Source organism: Microcaecilia unicolor, chromosome 6 (assembly GCF_901765095.1).
Source record: "Microcaecilia unicolor chromosome 6, aMicUni1.1, whole genome shotgun sequence".
In the NCBI taxonomy this organism is placed as follows: domain Eukaryota; kingdom Metazoa; phylum Chordata; class Amphibia; order Gymnophiona; family Siphonopidae; genus Microcaecilia; species Microcaecilia unicolor.
The window spans coordinates 312,343,230-312,351,371 of record NC_044036.1 but is presented as its reverse complement, the minus strand read 5'-3'; the positions used below and the strand labels follow the sequence as shown (position 1 = coordinate 312,351,371).

The 8,142-nt window shown below is 42.4% G+C and overlaps 1 long non-coding RNA gene and 1 other non-coding gene across 2 annotated transcripts; both read left to right on the top strand.

Annotated features, from left to right (window-relative positions):
* Window positions 1–4,442: 4,442 nt before the first annotated feature.
* LOC115472189 lies at window positions 4,443–8,142 on the top strand. The gene is made up of 4 exons (XR_003942476.1): window positions 4,443–4,702; window positions 5,702–5,745; window positions 6,750–6,824; window positions 7,957–8,142. It is a non-coding gene; the product is annotated as an uncharacterized LOC115472189 (long non-coding RNA).
* On the top strand, window positions 5,845–6,000 carry LOC115473634. The gene has a single exon (XR_003942726.1).

Here is an 8,142-nt window from a genome sequence, read left to right as displayed (position 1 = left end):
CAATGCCCCCTTTTTCCGATCATGTGTAAATTTTAGGCGCGGATCCCACACATAAATTTAGACATGTAAATGTCAATTAAATGTACCGTATTTTTCAGACTATAAGACGCACTTTTTTCCCCCCAAATTTGGGAGGAAAATGGGGGGCGCGTCTTATAGTCCGAAGGTAGAGATTTGGCTGGCTGGCTGGCTGGCTGGCCGCCCTCCCTCCGAGTTCGGGATCGCCCTCCCCCCCGCCCTGTCACCACTTCTCCCCTTACTCACGCGATCTTCCCTGGTGGTCTAGTGATGTCGGGGCAGGAAAGAGCCCCCTCTTTCCTGCCCAGCGCGCTGCTCTCCATCCTCCTGTATGCAGCCTGACGGTCTCGGCGAGATTCAAAATGGCCGCCGAGACTTCAATTCTCGGCAGCCATTTTGAATCTCGCCGAGACCGTCAGGCAGCAATGCATACAGGAGGATGGAGAGCAGCGCGCTGGGCAGGAAAGAGGGGGCTCTTTCCTGCCCCAACGTCACTAGACCACCAGAGAAGATCGCGTGAGTAAGGGGAGAGGTGGTGACAGGGCCGGGGGGGGGGGGGAGGAGGTAACCCTGAGTTGAGGGCGATCCCGAACTTGGAGGGAGGGATTCGGACAAGACGCACCGGAGCACCTAGGTTTTAGAGGAGGGAAAAAGCAAATTTTTTTTTCCTATTTCCCTCCTCTAAAACCTAGGTGCGTCTTATGGTCCAGTGCGTCTTATAGTCCGAAAAATACAGTATTTATTTATGAACATTTATACCTCACTTTTTTCCACATTAAGCAGACTCAAAGTGGCTTACAATATACAGGAATCAATTACAATTACATTAGACAGGGTAAAAGGAACAGGGTAGGAAGTAAAAGGGAAAGGGCAAGAGGGTCTAGAATGAACTGTGGAAGACCAGATGCTGAGACGGATCAGAGTGGCTTGAACAGCTCTCGGCAAGGCAATCCATAATTGGGAACTGTAGGAATACCCAGGAAGCGCAGGTGAGGTGCAGAAGAAGCAGCAGTATGCGGCCTGAAGAGTGGAAGAGGTCACCGGAGGCAGATGACATCAGCTGGATCCGGCGACTCAAAAAGAAGCAAGTCCCCAGCAAGGGGCAGCCAAACTCGAAAAGACTCTCCAACGCGAAGCAGCTGCCAACGCGCACCAGCCGGGACGAGCAATGTAGAAGACGACCCCGATCTGGTCCAGTGACTAAGCCAAGCGGCAAGTAGCTCAGGCGGAGCTCGCAGGAAGAAGGCCCACAATGCATCTTAAAAAGCCAGTTATTGGTGCTAATTGGCTTGCTATTCAATTAAACTGTGCATGCAATCAAAACTGTAGGCCATATTTGGGGGCATAATCGAACGGGGCCAGCCATCTATATGAGCGGTCATCTCCAAGGCCGGCCCTGGAAAGCAGCATACCCAGCCATCTTCTGTTTCGATAATACGGTCAGGGCCAGCCAAATCTCAACATTTGGGCCGGCATTAGAGATGGCCGCCATTGGTTTCCCGCCAATAATGGAAACTAATGGCAGCCATCTCAAACCCGGCCAAATCCAAGCCATTTGGTCGTGGGAGGAGCCAGCATTTATAGTGCAGTGGTCCCCCTCACATGCCAGGACACCAACCAGGCACCCTAGGGGGTACTGCAGTGGACTTCAGAAATTGCTCCCAGGTGCATAGCTTCCTTACCTTGCATGCTGAGCCCCCCCATAAAACCCACTCCCCACAACTGTACACCACTACCATAGCCCTAAGAGGTGAAGGGGGCACCTACATGTGGGTACAGTGGGTTTCGGGTGGGCTTTGGAGGGCTCACATTTATCACCACAAGTGTAACAGGTAGGAAGGGGGATGGGCCTGGGTCCGCCTGCCTGAAGTCCACTGCTGTACCCACTAAAAACTGCTCCAGGGACCTGCATAGTGCTGTGATGGAGCTGGGTATGACATTTGAGGCTGGCATAGAAGCTGGCACAAAAATGTTTACAAATTGTTTTTGGGGGGGGGGGGTGGGAGGTGGTTGGTGACCACTGGGGGAGTAAGGGGAGGTGATCCCCGATTCCCTCTGGTGGTCATCTGGTCAGTTGGGGCACTTTTTTGACACTTGGTCCTAAAAACAAATGGACCAAGTGAGCTGGCCTTCTTTTTTTCCATTATCAGCTGAAGCCAGACATCTTGTAACCATGCCCCCATCCCGTCTTCCATACCCTGCTGAAATGCCCCTTTAACTTTGGCCGGCCCTGCGAAGGAAAGCAGTTGAAGCCGGCCAAAATCGGCTTTCAATTATACTGATTTGGCCAGGTTTAGGAGATGGCTGGCCATCTCCCGATTTGTGTCGGAAGATGGCCGGCTTTTCCTTCGAAAATAAGCAGGATTGATAACTTACAAAGACCAGAGGACACTCAATACAATTGAGTGGAAATACTTTTAAAACAAATAGGAGGAAATATTTTTTCACCCAAAGAGGAGTTAAGCTATGAAACTCATTGTCGGAGGATGTGATAACGGCGGTTAGCATATCTGGGTTTAAAAAAGGTTTGGACAAGTTCCTGGAGGAAAATTCCATAGTCTGTTATTGAGAAGGACATGGGGGAAGCCACTGCTTGCCCTGGAATTGGTAGCATGGAATGTTGCTAATTGGGTTTCTGCCAGGTACTTATGACCTAGATTGGCCACTGTTGGAAGCAGGATACTGGGTTAGATGAACGATTAGTCTGACCCAGAATGGCTATTCTTATGTTCATATGTAAATGGCATTTAAAATCAAAAAGAAAAGTTTAATACACAAGCTCAGAAGAAACACCAGCATTTTATTTCTAATGCTATTGGTTTGTTTAAATTAAATACCCATAATGGGCTAGATTCTATATATGATGCCTAAAAAAATGGCACTAATAAACCCTGCATAAACTTGCTTTCATTGTGCCATTACCATCCAGCTGGATAGGCAGTGTGTTAAAAGGTGGAGGATAAAGGATTTTTTTAAAACATTTATAATCCCACATTATCCCAAACAAACAGGTTCAATGTGGCTTACATTTGAAATTATAGTGAGACAGAATAATATAATTCAGTCATATCATGGGAGCAAGTATATGGATATGTCTGAAACATTTAACAAAGATAAGAGTACCATGTATACCCAGCTGGGCATTTAAAAGTCTGTCCTTTAATGATGCCGTATGTTCAGAAATCATAGCCATAAGTATAGACAGTTATTCAAATATTATCACATGCATACACCTGAACAGGCATCCATACACACACTGCAAAAGTAAACAACAACTTCTACAAAGTACATTCAAAATTTAATTTTTACTTTCTCATTTCCATCTTCCAAAATTCCAGAGAGCAGATCAGCAGGACCCAAAGCAGTCCAAAACAAGTAAAGTGTTTTTTTAAAAACCAAACAAACAGCAACAGAGTTTATACCTAATCGTTAAACCACCCTTAGGAATTAGAAAGGAGGACAGATTGAGCCAATCTGGGTTTTACTTCTATTGCTTTTAATGGAAGCAAAACCCAGACTGGATCAATGTGTCCTCCTTTTTCTGGAGCCATATGGTAACCCTACTTAGGATTAACCTTTGGGTTTAAAAAGCAAAAATATGTGCATGTAAGGAATGGATAGACGAATTAAAAGAAAGTTTACAGCAAATGCCCTTTATATGTAATACTTGGTATCAATAATGAAACAGTGATGGAATATTCACATAGCAGGCAAGCATGAGCCAACAAATTTATTTTCCATTGAACATAATTGACTTTGTATGAACTTGGCAGCTAACGGTGTGCAGAACTGGACAACGTTGGTACATTTAGACTGCCTCTGGACAGTGCATTTTTATAATATATCACTGCATTCCACAAAACAAAAAGAAGCAAGTTCCCACATGCCATCTTTTTCTTCTGATGTAGGCACAGGAAAAAAAGATATTCAATGCTCCCAGTTTAAACATAATTAATGTTAATCTTTTTTAAATTGTACTTACAAATAAGTAAGTCTGATTGTTAAGTACCTGATTCTCATAACATGACTTCTGTTTTGGTGGCCCTTTACTAGGTGAAAACATCTCTCAACGAACACAGGGAGTGCCTATAGCCAGCCCCTCCAAATGACGCAATGATTTAAAATGTAGAACAAATGAGTACTCTAACCGATGAAACCAATACTTCCTCGGTGTAGATCCGTATGCTGCATAACCCAGCATGTTTGAAAATATAACTGAGATGAAATTTAAAAAAAAACTACTAAGCTGCTCATAAGTTTGCTTGCTTTGTTTTGAGTGTACTAGATGACGGCTGCGCGGGGAAGAAGAAACAAAGGCTAACCTAGCTATTGACGTCATCCCGTCTCCTGTTTTCTTCAACCTCTTTGCTTGATTTACAGGCTATGACGTTACCCTTTTGTTGCGCATGTGTGGAAGAGCGCGCCGCATTCGCTTTACGTTTTTCTTAAGCGGAAGCGAGCGAAGACGTCAGTATGGTGCTTGCGGGGTAGCGACTGCGCAACCGGAAGATGCGGCCTTTGTTGCCCATGCTGCTAACCTGGATCGATCCTTGGCCTTTAAGGGCTGTGGTGACGGTTTCGTTTCGGTGTTAACGTTTTTCTCGTATTTTCTTTTGCGATACCCGTGGAGCGGAATTGTCGTTTATTATCGATGGCAGCGAGGTAAAGTAAGGAATCTGAGCTGGTAAGAAATCTGGTTATTTGGCCATGTGGCGCTGCATCAGCTTTTTGGCGGCAGAAAAGTTGGTCGGCCAAGCCAGGCCCCGCGTGGGTCACGCCTATCGGTGCCGAGCATTTAAGTAAACCAAAATTAAAAAATAATAATAGTAATAATTTGCAACACTTGTGTATGAGATGAACGGTCCATATTTATACACATGTGAGGAACATACATGATAGAAATACTGAGAAGCAGAGATTGAACATGGACAAAGACATAGCCGTAGAGGACAGTGCTGTGAAAAACAATTACACCAAAGAAACAGGTTTTTTTTTTTTAAATCTTGACAGAACGGCACTCAGAAGTTTGTAGACATAGACCATTTAGGAAGATCTAATAAACGGATCAGCCATTAATACGATGGTTTGCTTCTGTTTGTTAAGATCATGTCCATTATAGCAAAATTAGGGTGACTGCTGAAATATGTCTGGTTAAGTTTAATGTACTTTGCTGAATTATTAAATATTTTTTTTTTGTTTTTATTGAAACAGAATATTATATCTTTTAGGTGTTGGTGTAATGAGACCTCCTGTGTGTTATTAACAGTTCTTTTTTAGCTGTATTGCTTGTTCCCACATGCCCACCCTTTGTGAGTAATGGTTTCTAGTCCAGCTTGGGCACTGGCAAGATCCAGGGGCCTGAAGGAATACTGGCCTTACTTGAAGTGGGTGGTTCTGGCCTTTGAAAGCTAGTCAAAATATATTTTTTAATACGATTAACTAAATATATCATATCTTTTATCATTTTTTGTATTTATTAATTTGAAGGGAGTGGAAGAGGGAGGTAAAGCAGAAAGCCCTGACCTAATGCTTTAAGAAGGGGCTCAGCTTTGGTGGGTAGGGAAATTGTAAAGTCTAGAGTGAAGATCATGTCTTTTAATTGACATTAGCACAGGTTATGATCAAATATGTATGTTTTAAATTAATAATCACCAAAAGAATGTTTTTGGGTTTTCTCTTCAAGGTTCCAGTGATGCATCTTAGGACTATGACCACAGGCATACCAAGGTGATTTCCTGGTCTTACCGCTAAACTTTGACTTTTTTTTTTTTTTTTTTAATGCCTTGGGCTTCCTAATTCAGGGGGTATTAGGGGGTCAGTGTTTTTATGGTCAAGGTAACAGCTCCCGTGTGGTGGTACCTTGCAGCTCAGCCTTGACCTAGATTAATCCATGGGTTCATTCCTGTGAGGAAAGCCCTTGCAGTAGCAGGTGTGAGCATTCAAACAGTAGTTTGATGATCATGTATAATACTGCATACACAACTTTTTGACTTTATTTAATACTTGTTTCTGGCTCTGAGCAGCATGTGTGAGAAGTCCCAGCATACTGCTCAAAGCTGGAAACAAGCAGTAGGGAGCAGCAGCAGTCTGGTTGGCGGAACTCAGCAGCCCCACCAGCAAAGTAAAAGGGAGTTCAGGAGGGGGCCTGAGCCCAAATTTTGGGAGCCGGTTGTTCCATGTGGGGCCTACTTTAACAACCAGCTCCCAGAATTCTTAAAAAACGTAAACTGCTCATGAGCTGGCGTGACCCGGCTCCAACACAACTGGTTGTATATAAATAGACTATTAATGATAGCCTGGCTGATTAGAATACTTCCAAAGACTGGTTTGAGACCAGCTGTACTAAAATATATATTTTTTTCTTGTCAAAATCTATACAGTTCTTGAATTTTCAACCCTTGCACTCTGTTTTTCATAAATCAACACCCAAATCCTTGGGTTGCTCTGCATTTGGAGTGCTAAATAAACTAACCATTTGGGTGCTCATTGTCAAAGTCCATAGATTTACATAGTAACATATATAACTAAGTCTGGGTGCTTTGAAAATGAGCATCCTGAGTTCTTAGTAAAGTTGGCCAAAATTGTGTACAGATGAATGGACACTGTTCATTAGAACTTGTTAGTTCTTTCAGACTGGGTTGTGGTTGTTATATTCCTGATCACTTTCTCATCAAGTATTTTAGTTGTTTAATAATCTAGAGCTTATTTACATTTTTAAAATTGTTTTTCAGGAGAGTATTTGGAATTGACCTGTGTTTTTATGCCCTTTGAGACACTTTGCAAACTCAACATGGTGGATTTAATAGGTAAGCAAGTTCTCTGTAGTACTGGTTGGTTTGTGATATGTAGTTGTGTGAATATTTAAGTTCATTGTTGTATTTGTGTTGTGTAGAAAAGCATAAAAGCTGTTTGCTTTGTACAGTCAACTGGTTTTCTTTCCCCTGATTCTTTCCTCATTTCAAATATAATTCATTTACCCCACCCCCGTTTACTAGGCTGTGCTAGTGCCGAGACTGCCCTTCACGTTGAATGGGCTGTGTCGGTATTGCCGCGCAGCTTAGTAAACAGGGGAGTTAATGTTGCATGTAATTATTCCATTCATATCTCATTTCCATTGTACAGTTTTTAGCCTTTACATCACTGTAGCTTTTTTCCCTTTTGTAATGAATGTATAGAACATCTGTTTTAATTGTAAAATGTCAGGAAAACAGACATAAGGCAGTGATGCAGTCTGAAGTTGCTAGTTAACTTTTTATGGTGAATATCATAACGTATTAACTGTTGCAAATGCTTGTGGTAGTAAAGCCAAAGCTGCTTAGTAGGCCCATTCTCACACAAATCTGTTTAATTTAATTCTGGCATATTATAATGCACAAGTTCAAGGTGGAGAACAATTGCACATTATAAGCAGGTACTTTCTCTGTCCCTAGAGGGCTCATGATCTCAGTTTTTGTACCTGAGGCAATGGAGGGTTAAGTGATTTGCCCAAGGTCACAGGGAGCAGTAGTGAGAATCGAACACAGGACACTAGGATCAAAGCCTGCTGCTCTAACCATTAGGCCACATCCTCCCTCCCGCATCTAGCAGTATGTCACAGATAATCCATGTGCCACAACATTAGTCTTTGAACTGGTGTATTAACATTTCACACATGCTGTTAGCAAATCATGACGGGCGCTAAATAGCCCTGATCATGCTGAATAAACATTTCAGTATAGTAGTGCTGGTACTGCTAGATTGAGGTGGCCACCAGCATGCTTTGAAGAATGAGGTCTAAAAAATCCTCAGCATTTGAAGTAGTCTATTTGTTCCAAAGACAGATGTTGTCCCTGTGATCTTACTGGCAGGCTAGAATTGTATTTGATGGTGTTTTTGTAACATCTGAGTTAGAAGGTATACATTTTGCCCTAAATATGCCATTTTATATTTCTACCACAGGAGCTGGTAAGAGATCAACAAGGCTAAGCAGGAAGAAAAGTTGGACATTTTAAAACTATAGAGGAACCAGAACGAAAACCATTATAACCAAACTGTTTTGTTTTTCAGTTTTATTATGATTATTATAACATTTTTAATGAAAAAAATGAATACAGTTGTAGAACATGATGAAACAAATATATATTA